Source organism: Sturnira hondurensis, unplaced genomic scaffold, assembly GCF_014824575.4.
Source record: "Sturnira hondurensis isolate 20B ecotype Veracruz unplaced genomic scaffold, ASM1482457v3 Scaffold0021795, whole genome shotgun sequence".
NCBI lineage: Eukaryota > Metazoa > Chordata > Mammalia > Chiroptera > Phyllostomidae > Sturnira > Sturnira hondurensis.
In genome coordinates, this window is record NW_028094426.1 from 1,304,291 (window position 1) to 1,319,061 (window position 14,771).

Below are 14,771 nucleotides of genomic sequence, written 5' to 3' on the forward strand. Positions count from 1 at the left end.
GGCTGTCTTCTCCCTTTGTGACCTGTTCATGCCTGTTGTCCAATGCATATTGTATTGAATAATGTAAAGTGATGGGATAAGAGTTTAAAATAAAATGGTGGTTTTTATGAATGCCAGTCTTTGGGAAAATCTTAAATGTAAGTTGCTACTTTTTCTTTTTGTCAGAGTAGTTATGGGCAATAGAACTGTAAAGGTTTGAATAAAGAACCTAAAACTAAAAATCTAGTAGGATTATGCATTTATATTTCTTATCAAAAGAAATTTAAATTGGGCTCCATGAATGATAAATCACTGACAGATTTCTGCAGAACTCCAATTAATGGATTCCCTTAAAAATGCCTTGGTTCTAATTTAGATTAAAAATGGGAGCACACTACTATTCAGGTTGAAAATAAATTATTTAAATTATACATGTATCATTCTCTTAATGATTCCATTTGTTTTTGAATTTTTTGTTTATCACTTGCCATCAATGTATAATATGAGTTTCAAATGCACAACATGGTGATTAGACATTTATGTAACCTATGAAGTGATGACCCTGAGAAGCCTAGTCCCCACCTGTCCTCGTACATAGTCATTACAATATTATTAACGACTTTCCTCTCGCTCTACTCCCTGTGACTATTTTCGTAACTGCAAACTTCTACTTCTTAATCCCTTCAGCTTTTTCATCCATCTCCCAAGCCTGCCCACCACCTGACAACCATCAGTTTTTTCCTCTGTATCTGTGAATTTCTGTTTTGTTTATTTTGGTTTTTTTTTAGATTCCACATATACGTGAAATCATGTAGCATTTGTCTTCTCTGTCTGATTTACTTCACTTGGCATAATATCCTCTAGGTCAATCTGTGTTGTCACAAATAGTAAGATTTCATTCTTTTTGTGGCTAATGTTCCATTGCATATATTTACTGCATCGTCTTTAGCCACTTGTTATTTTTTTAGTATTTTAAAATTCTTTTTTCTGCTTTTATTGATATATGATTGACAAGTAAAATGTATATGTTGAAAATCTTATATCCTAGGAATAAATCTGACAATCATTTTGTATGGTCCTTTCAATGTGCTGTTGAATTCAGTTTGTTGATATTTTGTTGTATTTTTCCATCTATGTTCATCAAAGATAATTGGCTTCTAATTTTTTGTGTGTATTCTCATCTGGCTTTGGTATCAGGGTAGTGCTGACCTCTTAAATGAGTTTGAAAGTGTTCCTCCTCTTCAGTTTTTTGGAGGCATTTCAGAAGGATAGATATTAGTTCTTTTTTTTTAATGTTTGGTAGAATTTGCCATTGAAGCCGTCTGTTCCTTAACTTGTCTTTTTGGGGAGATTTTTGATTACTGTCCTTACTAGTTACAGGTCTATTCAGATTTTCTGTTTCTTTGTGGTTCAGTCTTGGTAGGTTTATGTTTCTAGGAATTGATTCATTTCTTCTTTGTTAGCCGATTTGTTGTCATGCCATTGTTCATAAGTCTTCTATGATCCTTTGTATTCCTGTAATATCAGTTATGCCTCCTTTTTATTCCTGATTTTGAGTTCTCTATTTTCTTGGGAAATCTAGCAAGGGTTTATCTACTTTGTTTCTTTTCAAAAACCCACTTTTTTTCCTATTGTCTTTTTAGTCTTACTTCGTTCCAATCTTTATTTCCTTCTGCTGTGGACTTAAACTACATGTTAGATGAGATGACTCTAACAGATATTTACAGAAAATTCTACTCAACAGCAGTAAAATATACATTTCTCTGAAGCAAGAAAATTTTTGTAGTTCCTTGGGTGGGGAGTTTTTTGTTTTCTAGACCTTCCTCTTTTATGTAGGTATTTACCTTTATGAAATACCTTTAAACTGCTCTGCTGCCTCCCATAAATTTTGATGTGTTTCCATTTTCATTTGTCTCAAGGTATTTTTTCACTTCTCTTTTGATTTCTTTTTTTTTGAGCCATTGCTTATTCGAATGCTATTTAATCTCCGCAAGTTTGAATCATTCGGTTTCCTTCTGTAGTTGATTTCTAGTTTCATACCATGGTGGTCAGAAAAGATGCTTGATACCTTAGTATTTTAAGTTTGTCAAGACTTGTCTGGCGGCCTGACATATGACCTAGCCTGCGGGGTGTTCTACGTGCACTCGAGAGCAAAGTTTATTGTGCTCTTGTTTGGTGGAAAGTTCTGGCAGCATCTGTTTGGCTCATCTGATCGGCTGTGTGGTTTAAGGCCAATGCTCCCTTACTGATTATCTGTCTAGATGATCTATCCATTGTTAGAAGCGGCGTATTGAAGTTCCTTATTGTTGTATTGTTGTCCGTTTCCCCTTCAAGTTGGTTAATAGTCACATGTCTAGGTACTCCTCTATTGCATGCAGAAATATTTGCTAATGTGTCCTCTTGATGAAGTGACCCCTTTCTTATTACATACTGACCTTTGTCTCTCATTACAGACTTTGGCTTAACGTCTATTTTGTCTGATATGAGTTTAGTTACTCCTGCTTTCTTTTGGTTTTTCTTTTGCCTGGAGTGTCTTTTTCCATCCTTTTACCTTCAGTCTGTGCATGTCCCTAAAGATAAAGTGAGTCTTTTGTAGGAAGCTTATGGTTCAGCCTTGTTATTTTATCCATCCAGCCATTGTTTTTTGATTGGAGGATTTGGTCCATTGTGTAAACTAATTATTGATAGCTATGGACTTACTATTGGTATCTTGTTAATTTGTTTCTGGTTGTTTGTACTGCTGTGGTTTCTTTTTCTCTCTTGTTCTCTTCCTTTGTGATTTGATTTTCTATAATGGTATGCTTTGATTCCTTTCTCTTTCTCTCCCAAGCAGCTACTATATATTTTTGCTTTGTGGTTATTAGCAGACTTACATAAAACATTTATAAGTATTTTAAGTTGAAACCAATGTAACTTCGACCACATACAAGAGCCCTAGGTTTGTACACTCCCCCCCATTTGTTTCCTGATATCACAGTTTACGTCTTTTTTTGCCTTGCATACTCATTAACAAATTATTGTGGTTATAGTTATTTTTAATACTTTAAAACATTTTTCTAGTGTAAAAGTGGATTTGTCCATTACCATTACATTAGGGTATTCTAGATTTAACTATATATTCACTCTTACCAGTGAGTTTTATACTTTCATATGTTTTCCTCTTATTTATCAGTATCCTTTCATTTCAGCATGAACTCCCTCAAACTCCCTTAAACATGTCTTGCAAGGCTGGTGTGGTGGTGATGAATTCTTTCAGCTTTTGTGTGGGCAACTTTCCTTCAATTCTGAAGGCCAGTTTTGCTCAGTACATTACTGTCAGTTTTTCTTTCAGCATTTTTGGTATATCATCCCTTTCCCTTCTAGCCTGCAAAGCTTTTGCTAAAAAATCTGATGATGGTCTTGTGGAATGCTGGCCTGCAGGGCGAGACCAGGTCCCAAGTCTGGGGCAGCGGGTCAGCACCCTCCCCCCACAGCACTGGTCATGTTGTGCAAGGTGCTTGTGGGGAAGCCATGGAGGTGGCATCTGGAGCACAGTCAGAGTGGCCGTGGCTGTGGGTACTGGTTGTGTGCAGGTTTGGGGGTTGGGGTGCTGGCCCTTGTCCCCAGGCAGTGTAACAGTAGATGCTACTTGAAAGGGGCATAGAGTAGTGTCTCTCTCTTTGGGGCGGCGTCCTCAGTAGTTATGTCAGGGGCATTGAGGTCCTCAGTGGCAAGAGCTTCTTGGGGCCTCTGCAGAGGAGGCCACTGAAGACTGGTGGCAAGTACCACATGGTTGATGCTGGTGGCCTACAACCTTCACCTTTGTTCCTGGCCATCTCCAGGTGTCTCCGCTATGCTGATCTCCCCAGCAATCATTTCTGTGTGATTAGTCTCTGTCTTTTGCTCCTCTGTGTTGCTGCAGGCTTTTAATTAGACTCTTAAGCAACCCCAGGACTAGTTTATCCATAGAATAGTGTCTCATTATGGGCCTTCAGGCCACCCGCCATGGCCCAGTACCAGGTGCCACCTCTCCATACAGACAGCCACCCACGGCATCGGCCTCCCCTGTGGGATGTCGTCTCTCTGTCCCTGGAGCAGAGAGGCCGGCCTTCTTGTTTGGCTTGAAGGCAGCCTCTACTGCTTCAAAATGTCTTCTTTCTATTTATGAGTGTGGGTTGTTTGCATAGCTGGAGAATGCCTACACGATTTTCCCTTAAAGTACCACAAATATTAGTCAACTTCAGAGTTAAACTCTTATCCTGCTATTTTTCCCTTTTATGTGTTATTTATAGGCGAATTATCTAAAGCTAGTGACAAAAGAAACTGGATCTTTTTTAGTTTTGTTTTTCTGAAAATGCTAGCAAATTTTCTTTTCTGTGTTCTAAAAATACACAGACAACTTCTGTGCCCCACCCCGCTATAGAGGGTGGGTCGTGTCTGATGGCTCGTTAGATGCGGTATTTAGAAAACAAGTCTCTGTGTTCTGCTCCTTGAATGTGGGGAAATTCCACTGTTACCAGGATGACACAGTGAGAAGCCCGGGCGAGTCTGGTGTGATAGGGCCAACCTAGTAGCAGATGAGGAGCAGAGCAAGAGTCTCACACCTTAGCATGTGTCCGAATGGCCTGCAGGATGTGGTAAAACACAGGCTGCTGGGCCCATTCCCAGAGTTTCTGAAGCGGGGGCCCTGGATGAGGCCCGGGGATTTGTTTCCGACAAGCTCCTAGGTGATGCTGATGTGACATATCCCATACTGAGAACCACTGTGGGTTTTTATATTCATCTTGATGCGTTCTGTTTCCATGTTAGGTTACATTTAAGAAATCAGCTCTGTATGCCTCAGTGTTATATGAAATGTTAGTCTGTTAGAGAAGAGATACAGTTAGTCCTTCTAACAGGTATCCCTGCCAACACACATCTTGGAGGGGAAAGCTTTAAGCCTTACGCTAGTTCTCAAACGTCCATATTGCCAGCAATTGTTGTTATGATTTTTAATGACTTATTTTCTATGATATCTTGAATAGGACCTGTTTAATAAATGCTCCCCCAAACTGTATCTGTGTCAACACATAAAAATCTAGAGTTATAGTAAGAGTCAACCTCTAGGTTGCGGGCCTGCGTGGGCATGTTCCTCATTTGTATGAGAGGCTATTAAATACCCCATTAACAATGACACCCCTTTTGTTCTGTTGTTCTTTTTAGTCATTTTGTTTATGATAATCACAAAAAGCAGGGCAGTGTTTTAGAATGTCCTTTCTCATGCTCTTGAAATTTCTATTTATACTTTGAAGATGTGGTGCTATTATTGAAATGTTCTTGTTTTTTAATCATTAAAAACTTAGTGTGTGGAGACCAAACCCTACACAATAAGATGTAAAATAAAGTTGAAAAAGATATTTTTCAGAGAACTGACAGCAAGGTAATATATGGCCCTATATGTTTATGGGAACCATCAGACACTGGCTTCAATATTTAAAATGCCTACTGGGCTGGCCGAGAGTTTGGGGGGGGGCAGTTTCTGTAAAATAAGACACAGTTTTCACTCTCACCAGTAACTTTATTGATTTAGATAATTTTTGAGGATGTCAGCTATCTCCCACATAGTATAATGTTCATTGTTCTCAATTAATGTCTGGATTTGATCACGATCAACTTCAACTGGTCTGCTTGACCGAGGAGCATCGTCCAACGAGAAATCTCCAGGACGAAACTTCACAAACCACCTTGACACATTCCTTCAGTCACAGCACCTTCTCTATGCACTGAACAAATCTTTTTTTGCATTTCAGTTACAATTTTACCTTTCTTGAAATAATAAAGCATAATATATGACAAAAGTATTGCAAATTTTCATCCATCTTCAATATTAAAATGGCTACACAAAAATTCACCAATTTTGATAAGTTTTTTAAAATGCATATTGGTATGGCAGCTGTCACAATACAATCTAACAAAACTGCTTCACATAAAGTTAAAGACAATTAAATGCTACTAGAGCCACCTTATGAGAAAAAACCAATGAACTTCCGGGCCAACCAAATTCTTATAAAAATCTTATTTTATACTATTTTAATAAGAACAATGTGACAAGGATTCTATGGTCAAATCAACTTAGGAAATTATGATGGATTAATAAGTTAAATAATTTATTTCTAGGAGGACTTCTCAGTGAGTTTAATATGCTTGCAATCATCATGAATCTGCCGCCATAACTCTTTCAATATGATGTTTAAGGAATTCTGCTTATTTTTTAAGTACAGTTGGTATAAACACTTTATTAGTTATATTGGTTTCAAGTATACCGTATGGTGATGACACTTTTATACCTTCCAATGTTATTACCCCACTCATTCTAGTAATCATGAGTCACCATGCAGACCTATCACAAAATATTATTGACTGTATTCCTCTCTGCCTTTTTCACATACACCCCCCCACCCCCTTCACCTCTGGCAACTATCCCTTTGGTCTCTGTTTCTAAGAGCCTGGTTTGGTTTTGTTTGTTCATTTGTTTTGGTTTTTTAGATTTCACACGTAAGTGAAACCACATGTTATTTGTCTTTGCCTTACTTCACTTAGTGTAATACCTTCTAGGTCCATCTATGTTGTTACAAATATCAGTTTTCTTATTTATTGCAGCATAATATTCTATTGTGTGTGTGTGTATTACCTGTTTGTCCATTCATCTATTGATGGACACCTAGGTTGCTTCCTTATCTTGGCTATTGTAAATAATGTTGCAGTGAACATAGAGATGCAAATATCTTTTGGAATTAGTGTTTTCATTTTCTTCAGATAAATAACCAAGAGGGGAATTTCTCGGACATATGGTAGATCTATTTTTCATCTTTTAAGGAACTTCCATACTGTGTTCCATAGTGCTCATACCAATTTACAATCTCACCAACAGTGCATAAAGGGTCCCTCCACACCCTCACCAGCACTGGTTGTTTGTAGACTTGTTGCTAATATCCATTCTGACTAGTGTACAGTGTATCTCATTGTGGTTTTGATTTGCTTTTCCCGGTAATGGAAATGCAAATGATTAGTGACTTCAGGCATCTTTTCATATGTCCGTTGGCCATTTGTATGTCCTCTTTGAAGAAATGTCACTTCATGTCCTCTGCCCATTTTTTGGTCAGATTGTTTATTGTTGTATTATTGTGTGAATTATTTGTGTATTTTTAATATAAACCCCTTATTGAGTATATCATTTGTGAATATATTCTCCCATTCAGAACATTCAGTAGGTTGTCTTTTTTATTTTGTTGATGATTTTTTTGCTGTGCAGAAGCATTTTAGTTTGTTTGCCCTTTTTTTGCAAATAGAAGTCCCATTTGCTTATTTTTGCTGGTTTCTCTTGCTTGAGGGGATATATCCAAAAATGTATTGCTCTGATGTCAAATAGTTTACCACCTATGTTTTCTTGGAAGTTGTATGGTTGCAGCCCTTATATTTAAGTCTTGAATTTACTTAGGTTTATTTTTATATATGGTTTAAGAGGGAGATCCAGTTTTATTTTTTGCGTGTATCTGTCCAATTTTCTAACACCTCTTGTTGAAGAGACTGTTTCTCCAGTGTATATTTTTGCCTCCTTTGTCATAGATTAGGTGACCATATAAACAAGGATTTATTTGGGGGCGCTCTACTCTGTCCCACTGATCTATGTGTCAGTGCCATACTGGTTCGATTATGGTAGCTGTGTAGTATAGTTTGAAATCAGCAAGCATGATTCTTAAAACTCTGTCCTCCCTCTAGGTTATCTTGGCTATTCATGTTCTTCTTTGGCTCCATATAAATTTTAGGTTTATTTGTTCTAGTTCATGAGTATAGAATGTCACTGATGCGAGATGAACAAATTCTAGAGCTGTATCACACAGCAATGTAAATATGGTTAACCCTGCTTAAATGTATTCTTAAAATGGTTAAAATAGTGATTGTATTCATTTCACAATTTTAAAACATTCTAAAAGAGAATCATTTTGCATTGAATTGAGGGGATTGGAGGAAGGCATAAAGACCATGAAAGTAAATCAAAGGGTTTCCCAAAATGTGGGGTGAAGGGCACCAGTCTGGGCTGCTCTGGTCTTGATTCTGACCCCACAGTTTCTGAGCTGGAAAACAGTTAAGTTCTTTAACTCTCCGAATCTCAGTTCTCTTGTGTGTAGAATGGATTAAGACCAGCATTTATCTTCTGGGCTATTAGGAAGCTTAAATTAATACATGCAAAACACTCAGGAAATATGCCTGTCATAGTAGGAATTTAATACAAGCTATATTTTATTCTTATTCCTCAGAAACTAGCAGCCACTCAAGGGAACACAGATTGTAGTATTGAATAGATTGTTCTAAGAATAAATGTATTCTATATACAACAAAAGTATAGAATACTAAATACATCAACACCGTTCCTGAAAGGCTGGGTTGCAATGCAATTATAATTAATTTTAAGTGACCTGTTTGTAGCCTGAAATCAGAAAGTTGAAGAAACATCGAAAATCAGAAAAAGCCACTACTCATACTATTTTATAGATTTTCAAGGAAATACCCATTTTATGTTTTAAAAACTTTTCAGAAAATAAGAAGTATAGGGTAGAAAAGACTTCCTTCTACCCTCAGGTTCTGTGACTGGCCTAAGAATTAAACTGACATACCACAAATCAACAGGAAAAAAGCATACAAACTCTTTTTTACGAGTGTGTACACTGGAGTCATCAGAAGGAAAATGAGGACGTGAAGAAGCCCTTAGGGCCCAAAGCTTACCTACCTTTTTGCACAAAGAATGAATAATGACGGGGTTGTGGCAAGACAAAGGGGCTTGGGCTGGGGGCCGTATATGTTGGACAGTAACTAGGAAATACATGGAAGATCGGGGTTATTTCAGTAGGTCTGTTTGTACCGTCCGTTTCATCACCAACACCCAGTCCCTGTTGATAAGGTTGTTCTTCTCTTCCTGGTACAGGGGTGCACCTCTCCCGGGAAATTTCATGCCCTGCTTTTAGGTCAGAAAGGGGAGGGGCAGAGAGCCCTTCCTGCATCTGCTGGTTTTCAAGTGCCTTTGGTTCAAAAATAATCAATATGCTAAAACAGTGTATTTTGGGGAGGTGTATTCTGAAGCCTTTAGAAGAAAAGGTGACACACTACCACACAGTGGGAAGGTCAGTATCAAACTATGACATTTAATTAAATAGTTGATACTGGTAAAAGACTAGGCAGCCAGATGGATTCAATACATTAGAAGTCCCTCCTCACCTACCACCACCACCACTTGCTTTCTAAACAGGCCCCAGAGATGGTAAAGGTAACATTTACAATCAGTGGGAAAAGAAAGAACTGGTCACTGCGTGGCTACGGGGTAAGTGGTTAATACTTTGGAAGGAGAAAGTAGACTTCTGTGTCAATATGGACGAACATAAACTTCCCCTAGATCAAAGCCTTTAGCATAAAATATGAAGCCATGGCACCTAGAAGGAAACACAGGTGTGTATTTATTTGATTGTGGGGTGGGGAACTTTTCTGAGCCTAGAAAGAAATTTCAAGAGCACAAAATTAAGACAGACAGACATATTTAACCCCAGGAAAATTAACTCTGGAAAGAACACTATATAAACTTTCTATATGGCAACGGGACAATTTTGATCTATAACTATACTTCAAGAACTTCACCCTAAACAAAATAGCAGACATATTTGTGGAAAAGGATCTTAACTGACATATTACCATAATAGTAAAACTTTCCAAACATCCTAAATGTTCCATAAAAGGGGAATATTTAAATAAATCATTGGCTTCCTGTTTTATACCCACTCCAGGCAAATCAAAAAGTGGAAACAGAAGCACACTTAGATATTTTAGCAATAACTTGGACTTTTTGGGGGGTAGTTTTATATTTTTAAATACTATCTGATTCTTAACCAATATACATGTGTTACTTTTATCCTTAAATACAGGAATAATAAAATTGTATAAACAGGATTCTAAATTTAAAAAAATACAACTGAATATAAATGCCTAGAAAAAGATAAAGAAATAGTCAAATGTTAATTGTGGTTTTTCACAAGGTGGTGAAGTTATAGGTGATTTTTATTTTCTTCATAGCACCTGCCTATATTCCTGGATTTTCAACAAGGAATATAAAGTTATTGTTATCAGAAAACTTAACATATGCTACCATTAAAAAGAAATAGAAATCTTCTTTCTACCATGAATATTGAATTTTATTTTACATATACTCTAACATATCCCATTTTCCCCCCCCAAATGGAGTATTTTAGGCACTATGTGTTTCTTCATCTTTGTTAAACCAAACTGAACACTATGGGCTCCTAAATAATTAACCAATCAGCTAATTTTGTTCTATTGGTCTAGATGTCAGTTCTGGTAGGTGGAAAGCCTTTTGGGATATTGCTCACTCAGTATTAAATGAGAGTTCCATGAGTTCTATTAAATTATAAATTTACATAATCTAGGCTTCTCATCTTAGTGTCATCCTTTAAAAAATGTACGTCATTACAAAGTATTTTAATGTATTTACGACCAAGGTAAAAATGCAACAGATTCCCCCTGGAGACGAGTACCTGTGGGAAATACTGCCTAATGATCAGCCAAGAACCAGGACTACCTAAGAAACTGCAAACTGAATCCCAGAAACACACAGCTATGCAAGGATTTAAGGCAACTTTTTATTGACTTTTTTACCACACACTTACCTTAAGCAATGGACAGGGTTTTTTACGGTGACTAGGGGCTGGATATTACACAGAAAAGGTAGCCAAAGTTAAACATGTGTGATATAACTTGCTACTCCTCCCCACCCCCTCCCCAAATAAAACAATCAAAACCAAAAAGACTAGAGGCTCACGAACCTAAACCCACTGTCCTGGGATATCATTGGCTATGATGAGTCACAAGTTTTTCATTGTCCCTTCTGCATACGTCCCCATTCCTTCCCCTGGCCCTGGGCTGTAGGGCAGTTGGCCATTTTTGACACAATTTCTCTTTCCAGGAGGACTTTAAATCCAGGTTTTGGCATGTGACCAAAACCTGGCCAATCTGTGTATTCTAGCCTGTTGACCACAGGAAAGTCCACATTAACCCAGAGGCCCACTCAATGGACATACTTGTGAGAATTACTAGGAAATAAAGCTTGCTCTTCACTGAGATTGCCAGGTATGAGAACAGTTACGTGCTGGGTGGGAGCTTCTGCATGTCACTATGGGGAAGAAGGTCCACCAGAGGATTACACTGGCTTAGAGGAAAGAAAGCTGAGAGATGGAAAGAGGAAGAGGCAGGGAGGGAGGAGGGACAGACAGACAGACAGCATTGATTACACTGGGCTGTGATGTGAGCAGAAAGGAACCTTTACTGAGTTAAGCCACTGATATCTAGAGTTGTTACAGCAGTCAGCACCTGCTGATGAACACAGCTAAAATTGTCTACAATGAGGTAGTTCGATGTACCTCTCTGCCCAGCGGTTTGCGAACGAACATTGGATCTTCTGCCTAGTAGTCTGTTTCCACTTTACAAAGCAGTTAAGGGAAATACTTTTTTGTAGGTCGGGTTCTTTTATAAGATTTTATTTATTTATTTTAGAGAGAGGGGAAGGGAAGGAGAAAGAGAGGGACAGAAACATCAATGTGTGGTTGACTCCCATACCCCGTACTGGGGACCTGGCCTGCAACCCAGGCATGTACCCTGACTGGGAATCGAACCAGTGACCCTTTGGTTCACAGGCTGGCTGTGGCTCAATCCACTGAGGAACACCAGCCAGGGCAGGAGAGATTTTAATATGTTAAACAAAGCTCCAAACTAGTAATTATTATAAAATATAGTTTAATTTCACTTTTTCCATTATTTACCACAAAATTTAAAAAATACCAGTATACAGAAGCGTGAGTAAACTGTTAAAAAGCTAAAAATTGTGTAAAAGACCAACCTAAGCTCGAACACATGAGCAGTGACACACACACCATACACTCTCAAATGAGTCCAGAAAGCGTGTTCCAGGTCAGACAGGTTTTCTTTCTAAGGTCAACTTTTTTACTAGAGCCCCACCTGGGAAGCTCCCCAGACTAAAGTTCTCATGTTATGTGGGAAGGATCTTCTCTTAACAAGCATTTGTCATAAAATAACTCACATGAGAAAGGCAGAATTGTAGACACAAAGGACATAAATACCTCTCCTAGGCCCTGTGGAACTTGGAAAAAAAAGTCACCTCATGAAAGAAAACAAAGCACTAAAGAAATGGACAAGTGACACCTAGTGGCCACTTGGTAGTTTTCCTTTATGGCTCCTGAGTATTCTAGACGTCAGCCTTGCTCTGCCCGCAATACCCTGCATGGCCAATCTGCTTCTCCAATTCCAGAGCCCAGCAATGGCCCACCCGAGTGGCTGATGCCTCAGGAGAGGGGGCTCTGAAACAACACCACCAAACACGGTCCGACAACTAGGTAGTGGCCATGTCATTTCCCCTAGCCCCTGACTCAACAGAAACTCTTCAAGGAACAGGACTCCTAAATACAGCCTTTCCCCATGGGACACTGTAGTTAAATACTGGAACCCCATTCTGTACTTTCCTGGGGTTTTTTTCTCAATGGGTTTTCAAATTTAGTTACTTCCATAGGGTATAAACATACAGCTCAAGTTTTATTTGATGTCAAGCTATCATCCTATAATAAAATATATGACCAAATTTTCAAGTTCACCAGTTTTTTTTTTATGTTTTAAATCTGATGCATGGAAACAGGTTATTTGTACTAAGTCGACTTAATACAAATACACAACTGCTTAAAATAAATACACAACTGCTCTTTAAACCACAGCTTTTAGAGGTAAATGTTGTATTCACGGTGTACAACCTTCGGTCTGCTTCAGTAACGGTCACTCCCTAAAAAGCTCTGGAGCCGGAGATGCCCAACAGAAACATAAAGCATGCCACTTCTGCAATTTTAAATTTCCTAGCAGGCACATTAGAGAAGTCCAAAGCAAAAATTTAATGTTTTGTTTTATTCATTATATCCAATATTATTTGAATATGGAATCGATAAAAGTGCTAGTATATTTTCTTCCTTTTCTATACGGTATTTGAAAGATGGTATAAAATTTATATTGACAGCAAGTCTCATTTGAATTGGCTGCATTTAAAGTGCCCAGTGGCTGCAGGCAGCCAGTGGCCATTGCACTGGACAGCACGGCCCCACAGCCTGACCCCGCCGGCGCTCCAGTCTTACAGATCAGAGTCCCCAAATCAGAACTAGAAGTAAACTCAAAGATCGAACCTTTTGTTGCAAATGAGGAAACCGAGGTCCAGAGAGCTTTAAGTGACTTGCGTCACACAGCGGAGTTTAGGCTGAGTGGGCTCTTCTGATTCCAGGCACTCCCCCCACCCCACTACGTGACTGTGGGTAGTAATTCTTTGGGTGACAAAAAAAGGAGTGAACACTAGAGTATTCTTTTTACACTGCTTTCATTCAAGGTGTAGATATTTTGAACCAAGATGTGAGAAGTTAATTGGTAGGAGAAAAAACAATATTGAGTAAGCCATAAACATATCTACCACTCATAACAGCAATCAAATACAAACAGAACACATTTTGAAGAACACACCAACCCTGACTGAGCTGCAGCATCATACAGTGCGTGGGGTGGATTCTGGGTCCAGGGCAGAAAGGTCTACAAAAAAAAAGAGTCAGTTACTAAAGGATGGGAGCACCGGACTGTCAACCGGTCTGTGGAATCGCCCCTCTGGCAAAGAGAGAAAAGTGCGACCATGCAAGGCAGCAGTAGCTTGCCTCTAGAAACTCTGCCTCTCAGATCCCTGAGTCATGAAGGTTTGTCCCCTCTGCTTTTGAGGCCATCTACGTACAATGACCTATTATGGGACCACTGGCTTAGGTCAGCTCTGCAGTCCAAGCATCCCCCCAAATGGTAAGCTTGTAGGCAGGCCCCTCTACTGCACTTAGAGAGCAGATGAGATCGTTCATGTTTCCTCAGGCTCTACCATCATGCTTAGGCTGTGGCACGCCAGCCTCCCTACATCTTGCAGGGTTTCTCTGGCTTATCCTAAACCAGATGTCTCTCAAGTCGTCCCGTGTCGGAACCAGGAGTGGCGCCAGCCCTCTGACATTGCTGGAACATCACATCGGCTTCAGAGGACAACGTACCCACACACTCTTGCCCACAGAGCTACTACAAAACATCACCACTAGATGGGAGCTTCTGCTTTGGTTGTTACCTGTTGGCTTCTTTGCCATCAATGCACCTGACGACAGTGCAATCTATTACTTACAACCTAAAGAAATACACAAGATCAAAAATGCTTCCCTGTGGTAAGGTGCTCCAAGGACAATCAGCTGGAAAGGTATAGAACCTTCCAGAGAAAGAACTGGATTTGAATCCCACATCTGAGCCTCAGGGTTTCCCCACCTACTTTACTTCCATCTGTGGGGCACAAAAGAGAATATATGGGAACGTACTTGGTAAACTAGAAAGAGCTGTTGACATACAGCTATGGAAATGTGATCTTCAAAATGGCAGCCATACACCTGGTGCTTTAAATGCTCTTAATTCCTGCACTCAGTTTGAGACACAGAATTAATTACTGGTTAAATGCTCTCCAATTTTTTTAATTGTAGCTAAAAAATGGTTTAAAATTTTTTCTCATTGCCTCATATTTCTAATGTATTTCCTATGTATATAACAGCCTTTGGTTATGGGCAATAGTAACTGTAATTACCTAATGATTTATAAATATAAGGCCATGATATCAATATAAAGCCATGACTAGTTCTTGGGCCAGTTGGTTAATCATTTAA